This window comes from Apteryx mantelli, chromosome 2 (genome assembly GCF_036417845.1).
Source record: "Apteryx mantelli isolate bAptMan1 chromosome 2, bAptMan1.hap1, whole genome shotgun sequence".
Classification (NCBI taxonomy): Eukaryota; Metazoa; Chordata; class Aves; order Apterygiformes; family Apterygidae; genus Apteryx; species Apteryx mantelli.
The window spans coordinates 81,499,566-81,518,189 of record NC_089979.1 but is presented as its reverse complement, the minus strand read 5'-3'; positions in this window follow the sequence as shown (position 1 = coordinate 81,518,189).

The window sequence follows — 18,624 nt, the reverse complement described above, 5'->3', positions numbered from 1 at the left end:
CTTATCTAATGATCTGATATTGATATGAATCCACGCTATTGATAGTGCATTATTACCTAGATTTGTAACATCAGCTTCATTACATCGTTCAATATTATTTTTACAGGAGCTTTTATTTATAATGTAAATGTAATTTATCTTTTTAAAATGTATTAATTTATTGTGAAAGTCCCTGGATTCATAAAAACCTACAGTTTTCTGTAGGTGTCTTTCTTACACAACTATCACCACATTCACTTTCTAAGGTCAAAAATAGATTTAACACTTTTACAAGCCAGATGACAATGCTTTCAAATTTGTACCTCAGTTCTGCATGCTGTGCCTCATTCCCATTGAAATTAGAAGGAGATGGGCATTTTACCATGAGTTCGTAGTGTGTTAGTAAGGCATGTATCAGAGAACCGTACTTCTCTCCTCACATTACTAGTAAAACATTCCTGTCTGTTTTGGCACCTGTGCCAAAAAGCTTTATTTCCCTTACAAAGAGTAAAATCCAGACAGCTGTCTTCTACCTCATCAAACAGAGGAATAAGAGAAATGGGGCAAATTTGGTGTGACTTTTTGGTTTTGTGTCACATTCAAAACTTAGTTTCATACGCACTTTATTATTCAAATGTTTAGACTTCTAAATTATTTCCTAAATTTTTCATTTGTGAGACTTTTTCATATCTGAATAAGTTCTGGTAGAATTGATATTTTGAAGCTGTATTAAAATGAAAAAATACTAACAACTCTGTGGTGTGTGTTGTTTTTTGTTTGTTTTTGTTACAACTTTCTATCTGCATTTTGCCATGAGACATAGCAGCAATACCAGCAGTAATTTTTATCACTTCCAGCTCTCAGTACTTGAGTGATAACCAAGCTCAGAGTGCAGGATTTACTATGGTGAAAGCATCATCTCAGAAGTACACAGATGAAATACTTTAAAATTAATGACTGTTGAAACTCAGTTTATAATTGATCACCAACATTTCCAGTCTCCTTTGACTTCATTTTGGCATATATTTTACACAGGCATTCAAGTTAGTTTTTCATTACAGATGGGAATTTCATGTAGCTACAAGAATTTGAAATATTTCATTTTAATAAATCATGTTTTACCATTAGCATTCCATATTTTTCAGGAGCCCCACACCTCTCTATAAATTTCTGCAGACAGTGATTTTTTTTTATCAAGTTCCATAAAAATTAGTCTTATTCTTTCACTTTTCACTTCAGCTGCTGATGCTCTTTAGAAATCAATGGTCACAATGGCATTACCTGGAAATCAACATGATTCTACCTATGATTCAAACCCAGTATAACTTTTTTTTAAAGTATATATTACCATTTCCATTTTTAGTGCTTTTCACTTACTAGAATCCTTATTTCTGAAAACTCTTCTCTGGGAAGAAAGTTGCATGCGAAATAAAGAAGTCCATGTAATTATAACCTTAACTAAAACTATCAAATATTTCTTGTGCTCATTGTTTGCTGCCATGACTTGTATTTTCATCCTCAAGTTTCTGATGGATTTGCTTTCATACTGTGCAAAACACATATGCTGCTGACCACTGCAGATGTTTGTGAGATGGTAGGTTCCCACTGCCTTTTTGTTCCTTCCTGTTCTTTGATTTAATTTTTAACTGTGATTTTCAGATGCTAGTACCTCTCCCAGAAGCGTTCACTCCACTTTTTTTTTAAATCAGATGGGAGTTGTATTCTTTCATTTTAAATAAGTGAGGCTATAACGTACAAGTTACAGTTCTTTTGTTTCTGTCTGTATAGGTGATACTGACAGAAAACCCGAAAGGAAGCACACTGCAGCTCTACACACAGTTTTGGAAACTTCATTTATTTGCAGAAGAAGTTAAGGATCTTGTTTTCATTTCCTGAAGCTATAAGGAAGCATATGTGTATTATAACTGTTATCCAGAAAGAAAATTTTGCAAGTGGTAAAATTTGAAATATTTAAATCATCTTAAACAGAATGCTTAAGCCTTGATTCAGTAGTCAGGGCAGTGCAAGGATCTGTGCTCTCATTCATTCTCTGCTGCTCATTTGAGGCAACACAGCCAAAGTTAGGAATACTTACAGAATTCCTGCAGGATGGGTAGAACTTGCTGGATTTTGTTCCTTCAGTTTATGTTCATTTTAGCAAAAATGGCGAGCCTGGGAAGCTGAGAAGAATGCTGCCTGGTTTAGTTTGTATCAGCTGCTTCAAACTGAACAATTTCTCCTTCTCTAAATCACTGATCCTGGTGGAAACTGCCTGAAATGTAGGGTGGTCTCAGCTAGGAGCTAAGGCACCTGTCGCACCCACAGCCACAGAAGACTGCTGAGGAAAACAAGCATCAAAGCTACCACCAAGCTATGGTCTTGGTGAAAAGCAGAAAACTTTCCCTCCGGTGTTCAGTGCAACTCCAAAAAAAGTGGCAATTGATTTGACTGTTAAGACTTAGTGGGCAGTAGGGAGATTTGTTTATAAAATCTTTTGTTTTAATATATCATGCTGAACATCTTACTTCAGAGGCTGTAGGTTCTGTCTCAATTTGTTCTTAGCAAACTAGAACTTTTTCTGTTATTTTTGATGCTGAACTTCTTCCATTTTAAGAAAAAGGCTGAAACAGATGCAGCTCAAACTGCTGTCTGACTTGGGTTCTCATCAAGGATAGAATATAATTTTTAAAAGATCCTAAATTCTATTTCACCTGGGACTTATTTTGGTTATTCATATTATGGGATCTGTTTTATTTATTCAGATAGACATTTAGTTGTGGTATCTTTTTCTTGTTTTATTTTATTTACTGGATCTTTAAAAAGTAATGATAGGGTACTTTCTAAACAACATTATGTATGGGTTCCTCTTGTTTTAAAAAGTTCTACTTGCAGGTTCATGTAATGGTGAGACAGCATTGTAAATGTTAGTGAAGGTCTGCCTCATGCTCATAATTGGAGTTATCTGGGCTAGGATGGACTTATAGGACTTGTACAATCTAAAGAAAGTTCAAGGACTCTGCAGATATTGTGCAAGTTAGGAAAAACGTTTTCAGGTATACCGGTCATTTTAACACTTAAAAAAAAAAATCTTTATTTGTTGAAAATGTGTGTGAGCATGTATACAAGTTACATCTGAATTGAATCTTGAGTTTCCACTAAGACTTAGCAATATAGTGGATTATTAGATGAGTTTTACTATTAATATGAGGTTATCCGACTATCCAACAACCCCAGATGAACTAACTGGTAGGGCAGTGATTCTTGTGAAAAGCCTATGCCTCTCTGTGCCTAAATCCAACATTGCTGTCTAACATTGAGAAACATTAAATTTAAGCTTCCTTATTTACAGAACTAGAAAGAAAATCAAGCTAGAGATATTGTGTAAAAGCAAACAAACAAACAAAAACAACAACAAAACTATTCTAAATATCTTCAGGGTTTTTTTTCCTTACCTCCAAATGTAACAATAGCAGTTTGCATATTCAGGGTTTGAGAAGCTGTTTTTAATATTTTGAGTCTGATGTTAGTGTAACAACAAACATTGTAATGTATAGTATTTCCAGTCCACTAATCTGGTTATCTGTCTATCTAGGGCATCTACTTGCACGTAAAACTTACAAAATTACTGATGCTTTTAACATAGTGTACTTAAAAATATATCAAAGAATATTACCATTTCTCTAAATGCTCCATTCTATGGGTTATGAAACTACATTTCAAAACTACAAAATATTCAGCCAAACAAAATTTTTACTTTCCCAGCCAGCCCTCAGTTAAAGGTCGAAACTGATTGGTGCATATGAAGGTCTAGTTTTTATGTCAGCCATTTTTCTAATGGAAATGGTCATTATGGCAGCAATAGTTTAAAAGCTTGTGTGTGCATACATGTGCATATATACTCATTCCAAACTTTTCTATTTTATTTTTGTTCTTCCACAGCTGTTACTATATAAATTTCTGCTATGGTAATGAAAGAAAAGTCGCTGCCAAGTCAGCCTGGATCTGAAACTGTAAATTAGGCCCCTAAGGAATCACAGAATCACCGCTTTAATTTTCAGAATTTCAATGGAAGGATACAGAGCAGCATTCCTAGATCACATCCCGATGCTTTGTACTGCCACAGTGATCAACTACAGGTAGCCATTCCATGAAATATAAAATCACTTCATCTAGTTTGACTTCCAAAGTGTTTAAAACTATAATTGAGATTGAAATTACAAAAAGAAATGTTTGTGGTTAAATTTGGGATCATGCTGGTTAGCCACCTGCTAACCAATCTATCTCTCCTTAGCTGAAATACTTTCTTCTCCAGTAAAGTATGTGTTAACCCTGAGGGCCTATCAGTATTTACTCTTGTTGGGTTATAACTTTGCTATATGCTGCACTCAGCTGCGGAAAAGAGAAACTCATCTACAGTGTGCTCTGTCTGCCCTTGTGGTAACCTACTGCCTATGAAAGAGCCATTCAGGGAGTAGCAACTACTCATATTTATTTTATAACAATATTTTATTCACACTCTTGCCTTTTGTTAACATTTTTACAGTGTTCATATTTAACAAGTTTTTTTTCCCTCCTTTTCATGTCAAACACTTAATATTCCTTTTGTGGAATTTGAGATTAACATACCCAGCCTCAGAAGTTTCATATGTTTTATATATGGCCAAGTGGCATAGCATACCCTTCAAATTAAAAATATGGCATCAATGCTGTCAGCATAAAACACATAACAGTCACCTAGGAGGTATGTAATCATCTGATCACAAACGCCATATGCAAAGAACAGATGCAAAAAGCTTCTAACCTATTGTAATGTTATGTTGCTGTTTTTTTTTTTTTTTATAAGTGTCATAAGCTTAGCCCCATAATGCTTGCATTAATAACTCTGTTTCCAAGATTTTCTAAATTTTTTCTCCCTAGTATTGGGTGAGTAGCTCATTTATAGTTAAATGCTTAAGATTTCTTTCATCACAGCAAGGGTATACTGAATGCTTAATAAATATTTAAAAGCTCCATCTGCCAGAGTAAACCAGCACAGGCAAAGTTCCCATGTCTTCTGGAAGTATGTTGCACAGTGGCATGTCACCATTCTAGGAAAGTATATCCCAGCTCTATGTAGGAATGAACTGAGTTCTGTTAGGCAATTGGCTGTGAATTGCCTGCTTCCTAGGCATGAGGAATTCCTAGAGAATGCTTTTTGTGGTAATGTGAATAGGATGGCAAAGATGAAACATGAAATATTCCTCTGGTTCATAAAAGTACTTTGTATTATGTTTTGCATCCTCTCATCTGAGATAAAGTAAGCTTGACTTCTTGTGGCAGGTGCTTTGTGGTGGAGTGAACTGTATGCAATATGTTCTGTATTTTGTTTGTGTTGAAAAATACTGTTTGCATGGTTTGCAGAGCAGATTATAGTGGTGGGGTTATTTCCATCCGGGAACAAAATCTGAGGTTTCTAGAGAATGTTAACAACATGAGGTTGATAGCATAGCCCAACAGTTTCTTATGAAATCTCTTATTGTGATATAGCTAGCTCTGACAAATGATGGCTATATTTGTCACTTTGCATTCTTGTTCAAGCAATATCTTTTATTCCTCAGCTTGTTCCTCGGGGATCACTGAGGTGTGAGAAATCTTGAGTGTGTTTAGAAGGATTAGACTATCAGAGAGTAAAGTTACTGTTCATATGAATGATATTCTTCACAGGATATAGAAAATGGGAAATATATCAGGTGGCCCAGAGTGGAAAGAATCTGCAGAGATGCTTTTTCATCAGCAGAGGATGGTTGTTTTGCTTCCCAGAATGCCAATAAGTGCATCAGTGGCGGCTGCTTCTCAAGTAGGTCTTCATCAAACTTCCTTTTAAAAGTGATGGTAAAGATGGGAGGAATAGCTTTTTTATGTGGCCTTTTAAATGCTGTACTAAAGATGTGCTTGTGCAGTTTCACATCACTTCACTTCACATTTGAATTAGATGTGGAAAGAATTAAGGTAAACTGCCAATATTTTCATGTTAAAGTCATGGTTCTACAGTCATGCAGAACTAAGTCTGAACTAAGTCTGAAGACCAGTCTGACCTGGAGGAAGAATGTTACCTCTCAGTTTTAAAAGCTTAGTTTAAGACTTCATAGCATGGAGATTATTTATTTGCACTTACCACACTTTTTGAGATGCTCTGGAGTTAGGTTATTGACTGCATGATTCTCCAGCTTTTTAAATACTGTACTGCATTCAATCAGGATTTTTTTGTATGTCTTATCAATTTAAGCAGAAGTGATAAATAGGATAGGAAGAGAGGCAAACAACTTTTGGTGTGCCTAATGATCTGAGGAAAGAAATATGTAAGTAATTTTGAAATGTGTTGGAAATGCTCATCTGTCTCTGGATTTCCATTACTGGAAGCACAGGGTGAAATGGGAGTGAGGTATACAATACACTGAGCCAAGTCGTTTCTTGTTGAACACTGGCATCATAGGGTTGATTTTGTGCAGGAATAAGCAGTGGTTTATGAGAAGAGTCGCATTCGATCTTATAAATTACATGAGAAGTCTTTTAAAGCGAACTCAACAGCTTATCCTAGATGGCTTATTTCTGAAACTTATTATAGTTTAGGAAGGTAGTTCTGTAATGCTCAGAAAACTGCACAAGAATCATTAAAAAAAAAAAAAGCTATCAAAATAACTTGTGTTACGCAGATTTTTTTCATATCAACTTTAACTAACTCCTTTCCAAGCTATTCTAACAGGTACATTGTGGAAGCATAGGCTCATGCTCTTAAATCTTACTCCTTCTGAACTAATTCCTTGTGGATTTTTTTCAGATAGCATAAACAAAGCTCTGAATGAGAAGCCCTTGAATGGCAGTCTGAAGTCAGGGTCAGAATAAATCTTCCCACTTCAGTGGGATGTTTCCCTTCTCCCACAGTGCCCCTCTCTCCCACGCTGGGCAGCAGAATCCATGTAATTTTAAGCCACTCTTAGTTCTGCCTCACCAAGAGATCCCTGCATGGTCAGCATCCTCATGGGACCTGTTAAACAATGTACAGAATACCTTTTCAGGACTGAGGTTTCATTACAGCACCTTAACAGAGTTAAGAATGTGCACCTTGGACAGTTTATGTGAAGGTGTTTATGGTCCCATTGAGGGGTGTGTGTGTGTGGGGGGGGGGGGGTTAAACTTCTGAAATTATTCCATTTGTCAAAGAAATATGGCCGGTAGATGATCTTTGACAATATTCACTGAAAGGTTTCATTTTCATGCCAAAGCTGTGATTATTTCCTCCAGTAAAGATGTAGTAATTTTTATACCACTGTTTTTTATTTCCAGTTTCAGTCCCTTGCATGTATTTTTGTGTGTGTGTGTGATTAAGGTCACACACAGTGCCTGGAAATGACAATACTAGCAGAAGTTGCAATTAAGAGATAGTAGGGAACAGTGAAAGCTTTTCTGATACATTAGCCATACTCATAGAAGTTCGTCCTTTTGATTGATTTGACTTCTTTACAACATATGGAGGAAGATTAAATACCTCTCACCTCCTAAATAAATAAAAAGTTTCAGAAATTCAATATTTTCCCTAACATTTGGCCATTTGAGACATCTGTGGAACAGATGGGAGAAAAATCTATATCTGTCTTAACCTAGAGGGAAAAATCAAATTAAATTGGATTTAAAAGGTGTATCCAATAATCTAGTGGAGGATGACACCATAAAGTGGAGGCACTGGGATATCAGTTCAGGGCCTACAACCCCTAAAAGCCTGGGAGATGAAGAATGAGGGTCTGTACTATTTTGACAGAGTATGTGAAGATCGGAGTGAACAATTCAATCTTAATATATGTGTTTAGAAAGCACTTGGAGAGTCTTCTACTTATGCTAGCTTTATTCAAGAGATTGTTGCAAAGAAAGGACATATATTTATTTGATATACCAAAAAGAATTTTGAAAATGACCTTAACAGGTATCAGTGGGCCGTAACTAGCTCAAGAGTATCTCTTGGTGTTGATTTTGCTTTTATTGAAGTTACTGAAATGTTTTATAGTTACTGAAGTGATTATACAGATACAATCACAGTATGATTAATTTATATCTATATAAATCTACTTATCCTGGTAGAATGTATTTCCTTTCTAATGCCAACAACAGGAAATGTCTATGCTAGTGATTTCTGTCCAGTCAGAGTGTCAAAAGATGTGATTTCTGTTTTGCTGAAAAATGTATAGATTAAATTGCACTGGGCAAACTTATTATTTTGTCACGATAGGTTTCATTTGGGTTTAGAGGCTGAAATAGAAGTGGTATTTTTTCACTGTACTGGAACAAAGTTTAGCATACAGAATATACTTGGATCTACGATATGAATGTTTCCAGTGCAATATAATCATAAAATGCTGTTTGTGTATATGAGGTACTATTACACAGATATGGCTATATTTGCATTAATGATCATGCTACGCTGTTATTAGTAGAGGATGGCCAACACAGTTGCTTAGTATTTGATACTGATAAGTTTATAGCTGCGGCTATAAATTCCCAAGCTGGTTATAGCCTATTCTCTACTACCATCTCTATTCAGCAAATATTGAGTTACTGTTCAAATCCGAGTACGGAAAAGACTATAGGAATGTACTTGTTCTGATGAAAAGTTTTAAACTTTTCCTTATAGTTCAAGATACATGGGTTTGTGAGTTGATGTAAAAATTTTTAAATGATCAAGGTCAGACTTTCTGTAAATGGAGTTGTATTTCATTTTTTGTTTCAGATCTAAAATTCTTTGCAATTCTATAGTTTTTAGAGACCAAAAATTCAATGCATATGTTAAATGATACTGTCTGTTTAACTGTGAAACTTCACATTATACACGAAATTAAGAAATGCTTTTTAGCAGTTGGATGAGCCAGCTACCTTTGTTCTTTCAGTATCCCTTCTGAAGTTAACATCAAGGAATCATACATCTGAGGAATTTATTAATGTTACATGCAGAAGAAAGTTTTTCTCACTCCTTAATTAACCAAGTACAGCTACAAAATTTTAGATGTTAGATTTGTGGTGTTCTTGGTTTCCATATACAGTCTATAAAATTTAATTGCAACGCTGTTCCTGGCTGAAGTCTGTCTCAGTAGCTTGTCTTCATTAATAGTAAATGGAAATACCAAGGGAAACAATAGAAGAAACAGTATTTCAAGGAGTACATCTTTTTAGCAATCAGTAATTTAGGGGCTTCCTGAGCTATAAGTTTCATCTGAGATAAAATTTTTAATATTCACTTATGACATGACTTGTATTAATTGAATCCTTTATCTTGATGGTCTTCATGAGAAATAGATCCCTCACAAGAAATAGATCCACTGAAGGATCTCAACTCTGAAGGAAGATGTGGTATGGGAACTGTCTTACTGCCACTAGGAATACCAATACAAATACTTAGTTTAGCCTTCCTGTAATAGTCCTGTCTTCACTGAGTGGTCCCTTTACCTCTTGATCATCTGTCAGCTCCTCTGGCTTTCTGACTTGTGGGTTCTAGCATGGGAAACTTTTATTACTGTTATTAAAGCCATAAACACCAGTAAGCTGCTCCTCACCCTTTGGCCTACCCATATTATGGCTTTTTATGTAAGTTGTCAGAGATCAAGCTCTTTTCTATTTGCCTTGTTAGGCCATGACTTACATTTATTTGAATCTCTCTATATATATCTAGTACTCTCCTATTCTACTTTTTCCGGAGAATCTGGGAAGAGGTAAAGGGAAGTGGTAAAGGGGAAGCATGAGTCAAAAGCAGTGTCCAATAATATCATGTCTTTAAATGATCTCCTTGTGGTCTGCAAACATTTTACATATTTAACTGCTCACTTGTGGTTTTCCTACCAAGTTTCTTTCTACATAGTTTCTCTTTTTAAGTTATTTTTAAAATGTATTTTATATATTTCTTTTCATCCCCTGAAAATGAGGATCATAGGATCATCTTAACAGTCATTTTTACCAGTTTTGCTTTTCAATGGCTAACAATGTGGAAGTGTCTTGTATGTCTGCTACAATTACCTTAAGAACTGTTTCTCTCCAGTGAGTTCACTCACCAGCTGTTTCATAAATGAGTCATATAAGGTGTCTGCAGATTTTGCCTCTGTATCACATCCTATCATGAATGGCTTACCAGACTGAAATGGGGTGATTGATATCTCATTTTCACTATGACTTTAATCTATGCACTAGCATTTATCCCTTAGCATTTTGCTGTCAACAGGAACTTCCTGATTAGAGGGGTAATAGCATGGCTTTACTGTTGCACTCTTTCTGCTTACACCAGTCACTAAACATTACCTGATGGAGTTCACTGTGTATCCAGCTTTAACAAATACCATTATTTCTCCAACGATAGAATATACCTTTTTTTCCCCTGTGTAATTTTACTGTGGTATTACAATGTTTTTCTTCAGTCTGGTTTCTAAAGATGTCCCATAACTATATTCTCACTTAAACCTAAATATTTTAGAATACCCATCTAACCTGAAATTTGTCATAGTTGCATAGTATCACCTTGGTCTCATTCTCTATTTTGCATTGGAACTTCATTTGTTTATATTTTTCCTGCAGTATTTCCTATTTGAATTACACTGGCTCTTAATCTATATATTTTTTTCTAGTATTGAATTTTTAGGACTTCACAGAGAATTTATCATCCCAAATGCTGATTCTCCCATTTTCCCCCATCTTCACATTAAAAATTCCCTATTACAGACATTCTGCTTCTAAAATTTTCCCAGTTCATACAAAATCCAATCCTTGCCTCCATCATTTTCTTTGCCTGAATCTATCTATTTGTCTTATCCTAAGAGCCTAAATGTTGCCATCAGGACTTTTTGTGACCTTTCCATAGGTTTCTGGTAACTTATATGACATGACTATTTTCTCCCTCCGAGTCTTTTAAAAAATACTAAGTTCTTTGTTAACTTTGTCATTTCACACAGTGAGCAGGTTTCCATGTAGCTCTTGATGACACCTTAAACCCAAATGTCTGTGTTCTTGATTATTAGATTCCCAGTGGTGTCTTTGTCTCATTTTATCAGATGGCAAGATGTGCACCTGAAGCCAGAAGATGTAGGATAGCATGAACTGTTTTGCTTTTTTAGGTCTTAGTGGGCAAGTTAAATCTGCTGTCCTCCAAATCACTGTCCCCTGTTAACCTCAGTCAGAGAACTGAGTGCAGCATCAGTGCTGAGCATTTAAAAATCATATCCATAATAGTTTAATATTTAAGATATATTGTACCATATTGAATTCAAGGGTCATGCAGTTCATTCTGGCGTCTCTGACAGTGAAACGTGACTGAGCATTATTGAAAGGACAGTGGGATTTCTTATTCACAGTATTTGAATGCAATTTGATTTCTAAAGGTATAGGTACAGGTTAAACATCACCAAACAAAGAAATAAATGACCGGTTTCTAAATGTGACTATGCTTCAGCTGTTAGCCTGCCCTGATCTCAGAAAAAGCGGGCTTATTGAACCAACATCAGTGAGAATGAGTTTTGTGGTCACAGCTGGACTGGGCTAGAGTGTACGCAAGCTCAAATGTGGTTGCTAAAAGGATAGACAGGATCTAAACAATAGAAATGTTGCTTTGTTTGATCATATTCTCATAACTGCATAGCTACAGGTTTCCTTAAGCCCTGACACAGATGTAGAACTGCTGTGTTTATGGTTGTTTTTTATCAACTTCCTTTGGTAAATGGGTTCCTCAGTTTAATCACAGATGTGGAAAGACATGTACTTTTATTCATGGACAATTTCTCCTCTTTTCATATAATTGAAATTTCCATGTCTTAGGCAGAGAGAACACAAACTCTTGCTCTAAGTTCTTTAACTATTCTTTGTCATGCACATTTATCAAGTCACCTTTTAGTTGCTTTTCTTTAACATTATGTTATGACTTAACATAATCAATCCTGATATTTTTTGAATCAAATTTCTTTCTCAGAACCTTGCCCTTTTCTATCACTTTTCACTGAATGCATTAGGCTTTGCTTGCTTAAAGAGCTGTATAAACACTGGATGTTTAAATCTTAAGAAGCCACTGCATGTTAAATAAGAGTTAAATAAATTCTTAACTAAGAAACCCTCCATGTTAAATAAATACCCTCATTCAGTGGGGAAACCACAACAGAAACGAGGAAATATTTCCCAAGAAACACATGAACAGAGAAAAGTTCAGATATGAAAGCACCCAACCCTGTTTTATCTGCCAGATAATCCTTACATTTGTGGGATGTAGTCTAGAGGCTTTGTGTAGTCCATAGGTCATCTGTTTGGAGTTTGCCCCTTTCCAATGACTACATAAATTCATAGATTAGGAACCATGCATCCCTAAATTAAAGGCCTAAAGACCTAAAATCAGATAACTTGAATCTCTCTTTCCAGAGAGACTAGTAAAAATAAAAATAAAAATCTGAGGTACTCATATCATTGAGCATTAGGTAGCTGAATACCATTAAAATTCTAGTTTTGATTTGCTGAAGATTAAACAGGTCACCCGAGGCCAGTTAGGAAACATAATCCAGGTTGCATTTGTTCAACACTAGCGTTCCAATAACTAGATAATTTTTCTAAACTCTGAAAGTGTGCAAGTTTTAGGATTCTTATTACACTGTATTTTAACTTTTACTTTGAAAATTGTCTTTCATTTTTGCTATGTTATTTAATTATGTACAGGGAAATATATACAAAGACAACTGTTCAGAAACAGACCTTTTATTCACACAACTGTAGGTGGATAATGCTCTCAGTTTCTCTGTACTAATGCTCTATTCACTCAAAAAATTTTAAAATCTTAGTGTAAACAATTCATACCATGGATTGATTTTTTTATTTTCTCTCCTTGTGCATACAGCTTTTCCAAAGTACATCATTATGCTGTAATCTCTTTCACTTTGGGACCCCCACTTCTGTGAAATGCATATAAAGCACTTTTTGTTTTAAAGAATGGTTTCCCCAGGGGAAGGAAAGTAGACCAAAAACATTTGTACTTATCTTAATATTCATAAAAGCTCAGTTTGCTTTTCTCCCTCTATCTATTTTTGGGGACTAATTAAAGTCGCAATGTCCCTTTTAAACTATTAAATTCCATATAGTCCCTTTTTAGTCCTGATGTGCCATTTTATCAACATTTTGGAATGATTTCAGAGATCACAACTGCCAAAGTCCTTTGATCACACAGAGTTGGCACTCCTGCTACTGTTGCTGTTTGGAGCAGTGATAGCTGCAGCTGCTCAAACTGTGCTCAGCCAGCTTATTTTCTGGGCTCTCCGCAAGTTTGCTCCTGTAGCTGCTGTCTTTCCACCTGCTGTTGTCCCACCCTGAGTAAAACGCTCATATTCCATAAATATGCAAGGGGCAAGATGGTAATGGTGAAAGCCAGAGCACCTCATTCTTTTTCCCATCACTGTTCTGGGAAGCATTTCAACGCCCAGTCGGCAGCACTGTATCGCTGCCAATGGCTGTCTTGCCTTTACATCCCGGAGCTGGGGGCAGGGGGAACCTGTTCCATTCTTGATTTAATGTCATATTCAATGTCATAAAAAGATACTGCTCTGTGTACCCAAGAAAGAGGGCATTTTTTTCTTCATCCATTTTACTGCTCCTTTTTGCTGTCTAACACAGTAAGAACTCTTTTTATTGAATACATTTACTAATCATTTATAAATTACAAATAAATGATTAATCAATGTCCTAAGCTTGTTTTTCACAGGACTTGTATTTATTTATGAAGTGGTATTATTTGTTATTGATGGTAATAAGTGGATGCTTGTTAAATGATGTTTGTTCATAAGGTGTGAAACCTACTATTCTATTGAACTTAACTGAACAAAACAATTAGGTATTGAACAAGCTCACAGTCATGTGTAAATTACCTAAAAATATATCCTTGATATCAGACTGGAGCCAACATCATATTGAGAGCTTTATAAAAAGTTGTGTAACTATGTTTTCTGATGTGATTTATATTTCATACTCCTGCTGACACTTAACTGTCTTTTTTTCCATATGAATTCTTCTAAATTTCAGTCTTTTTAAAGGTTTTAAAAGAAACATACAAACAATAGAGCAGGGTTTGGCATTAAATTATGTAGTGTATATTTTGAAGTACTACACACTTATACTACTAATGGTTCAGTTGCTTGACAAGCAGCCACTCCCATCCCTGGATGGAGCCTATTATCATCCAGTACTGATACTTAGTCCAAAGCAGTCGTTCATTTATTTTATGCTTGTGCTGGTTAATTTGTTTGTTTTTGGTATGATTTTAATGCTATGGACTACAAACAAGACCAGAGGGCCAGCAGTGTTAGTGTTCAATTTATCACAAGCTCTCTAGCCTCTATTTCAGAAACTTTGAATTCCTGTTTGTGGTGTTTTAACTATTCTCTCTTTCAAGTATTTATATTAACAGATCATCTAATCTTTTTAACACACATTTCTGAAAATAATTGTTCCTTGCTTAGGTATTTTCATTCATTTGCCACTTTAATTTCTCAAAAGTGCTAAGTACAGATCCCGTAATAGTTTCTAGCCATGCAATGATGGAATATTTCATCAGTGAGATATATTTTGTATGCCAGAAGATTTTTGGTTTTAAATAGTCACAGATATTTCCATTTCCTGTTTTACCTTTGCTCTTTTAAGCTTATTCTTTTTTCTTGCCTGTTCCTTTTACCATCTTTAAATGTGCTCTGAAGCAAGAGTAATCCACGTTGTAATCATTTGTGAGGACCTAAGCTATGACAATTACCTTCTTTAGACTTGTATGTATGTCTCCGCAAATGACAGGTTTTACTTAGGTGCAATATGCAACTCAGGATAGACAGGACTCAACATTGGTCAGTGAGAAGCTCCGATTAAACTTGTTTGGCTTAATTTCTTTTGAAGAGTCAAGAAATTGTCTGGTTTCATCATTAGGATCAAGTTTTCAGAGTGAGGCTATCTAAGGATAACCTTTTAGTTCCCTTAAGCCTGCACTGAAGAGCCATTATTTTTAACAAGTTATAAAGGAATTCAAATGGGGATTAAAGAAATCAAGCTTACAAGGAGTCATTTGGACAAATAATAGAAATGTGTTTGATAGATATTTAGGACATGAGTGACTAGAATTTCTCATTGTCACTAATTAAACCATGTTCTTCATATAGTGCCTCTTGATATGCTTTTCACCCCTGAAAAGAAAGGCACAGATTCTAATCTCTGATGTAAGGAAAGACTCCAGGAAAGCATTTTAATTTGCATGGTGATGTATTTGCTTTGTACTTCCATTATTATTAAGATTTTGAGTTTCTTTATTTGCTACCCTCCATATCTAAATAAAATCAGTATTTGATTAAAAACTTTGCTCCACTTCTTTGGTGCAGTTTGTACAAGGAATCTGAGGCATCTTACAGTATTAACTAAGCTCGCAGCATCCCTTTCAGGTAAGCAACCAAAATCCCATGAGTTGGAGTATATATGAGAAAACATTTCTGTACTCAGAACTCTTCTGCTGTTTTTGGTTTCTATTATTTGATTGTTTGTGTGTTCTTTTGTGTTTCCTCCCCCCCCCCCCCGCCCCGCTTTGGGGAGGGGTGGTATGTGTGACAACATAAGAAAAGTTTGTAAAATTAGAGTAAGAAAGCTGAGAAGTGTAAGGGGTATGTTCTCACCATGGGCACCATCTGCCTATTAATTTTTGCAGCTGCCAGCTCCCGGTGGCAGCTGGTGAAGGGGAAGAGTCTGTCACAAGGGGGACTGCTGCATCCGTAGCCTCGCAGTGTGGAGCCACCAAGGAAGGGACTGTTCCTACACAGCCCTCTGGAAAACCTGACACACTACATCTCTGCTCCCTGAAGGGGAAGAGGGTTTAAAAGTTCCATCACTTCTGAGAGAACTAGCACCTCTGTTTCTTGAAACAAAAATTATGAGAAATTAAATGGGACAGAAGGGCTATGCTAGGAAATAGTTTATTATTAATGGGGAAGGAAAAGGAAGAGAACAAACTGAATGAAGGAAACTTTTAACAGTGTAATAGGGACACCTTAGCTTTGACATAAGAAAGGCGTCCATAAGAATATAATTATGTAAATGTCAAGAAGGCTAGAAGTGATTTTAATGTTGTATGTTAAGAGATATATATTAATAATATGATAAAATTAGGAACAGAAGAACCTATTCTAAATATCATGAAAAACATTCTGACAAGAAGATACATTAGCCTGTGGAATAGTTTCCCAGAGGGAAGCTATCACTTAAGGCTTTTCTTTCATCAGCAAGTTCCCCAGTTCTATGAAGATTCATATTCAACTCCTCATGTCCAAATGGCAAATTAGACAGAGATAATTTAGGCAGGTCCCTAAGTCCCTCAGTAATTTTAAGGAAATTCAGTTACATCTTCTTATCTAAATATCCCATGTTGGGGTTAAGAATAGACCCCTCCATATATATTTTATCAAATTATGTTTAAAAAATAATTTTATTTAATTGAAAAGTGCAGATCTTCCTCCAGGTTTTGGCCTCAGTATTCTTGTGTTGTTTCTATCACATACTTTTAGACCTTCTGCAAAATTCTGGGTCTTTAGGCTGTGTCTAGGGTAAAGAATGGAGGTGCACAAAATGTTTCAAATTCAAAATACTGTGTAAAATGCATATTGCTTGGATTTTCAGAATCTGGAGTTTGAAAGGAAAGCTACTCATTTCATTGCAGAAATACAGCTACATTTCAAGGTTAACAGTGTTAGTGATTTTTTTGAAGTAGAAGGGAAACTGGATCTCAAGTCTGTCATACCAGAGCTCCAATCTTGGAGACAAGGTTTCTGTTTTCTCATTACTATTAAAACATTGGCTTTTGAAGTAATGGGATGTAACCAGAGACATGGAAATGTCAGGATAAAGAATGGGCCTTTGTCTGGAATTTGAGTTCTGGGTTTCGACTCGCATTGAAATTTTTGTTCTTTTGGGGGGATTTTCCTTTATTTTGGCCAAGATGTTTTTGCTCAATGATTTTACTTGTTTACAGTTTTCAAATAAAGCATGAGGAAGGTTCCTTATTTTTATTTTTCAGTGTCACTATCATTAGTATTGTGGTTTGGGTTTGGGGCCAGACAGGTTTTAGGATCCATTAATTTTCACATTGCTACTATGAGAGGAAAGGTATTTTAGCTCATTGGCCTTCATCTGGAAAATGAGGATTTAATTCACTGCTCTGTCATAACGTATCTATGTGGGATAGGCAGCTTGTGTTACAAAGAGATTGTTTAGTTACGTGCTCAACGACTGAAAGGTGGAAGACGCAGTACTAGAAATGTTCTTTACCACTGAGAAGAATAAAACATGATAAACCTTTTTGGCCCTTCAGCTTGTGTTCAATAAAATCTTGAGCAACTCACTCAAAGCTCTCCTTACTGATATAATAAGAATATTTAATGACTGTTTTCACCCACATAACTGGTTTTGCAAAACAGTCTGACATGCCATTATAGTAATTAAAATAAAGAAAAAAAAATATTCATGTATATTTTTCTCTTTAGACAACTGCTAAATGTGGTATTTCATATTGTTGATGAATTTCATGGTTTTGTAACAACCATGTTTTGTTATCCCTGACAGACAGATGTTTGGTTTTCATATTGATGTGGTGAATTTGATTACTTTTTGTTCAATTTATTTCCCAATAGTGTTAAAAAAAAAAAAAGTAGTTAATGTATTTTAGAAAGTTTTGAGTGCACTAGGTTTTCTACTCAAAAGATATTTCCCATAGCGATGATTGTGGCTATTAGTTTCTAAACTATTGATTAAACAGAACAAATTTTCACATTAAAGCATTATATATCTATAAATGTCTCCTTTAATTGTCTTGTTTACCTTATTTTGTTTTGGCAATCCAAAAGGTACTGTATGTTCCTATGTGTCCACATACAGTTTTCACTGCATAGTGTGTACTACTATATAATGAACTGATAAATAAGTCAAACAAGTTTAACTTCTATGAGTAACTGAATGGCATTGAACCAGAGACATTGTGAGAGTTTTAGCTGAACTTTTTCTCATCAATAAGTCTGCAATCCTTTGCTAAGAAGCTTTGCTCCTGAAATTCTCTTAGGGTTTACTAAATGAATTTAAAGCAATGCAGATACCTTCCAAATCCCATAACAGAGTTCACAAGTAAGCCAAATAAGCTGGAAAAAAAATCTGTAAGTAGGAAAAGATGATTCTTGTTAAATTAATGAAAACTGAAAAAACTGAATTCTCTGGTTGCTTTTAGCCTGCTTCAGTAACAGTCTCTGAACAAGTAAGTCAAAAAAGACAACAGAAAGTGGGTTGGCCAACTGCAAAATGTTGGCCGACTACAATAAATTAAATGGCACAACTACTTTTTAAAAATGTTAAGGCAGCAAACTGTAAAATGAGACCCTTCAAGCTGAAAACAAACCAGAAGGACAACAAGACCCAAGTACAAAAGATGGGCTTCTTAAAATCTGTGAAGAATAAATAGTATAATAGTGGAAAGAAATAAACTGACACTGATACAGTGTGATAGTTTGTTGCAAATTCTCTATCCCTCAGTTTCCTGTGTCTAACTGGTCCCCTAGATGTGCATACCTTGATAATCCTGACCAGATATTGCAAAGAGTT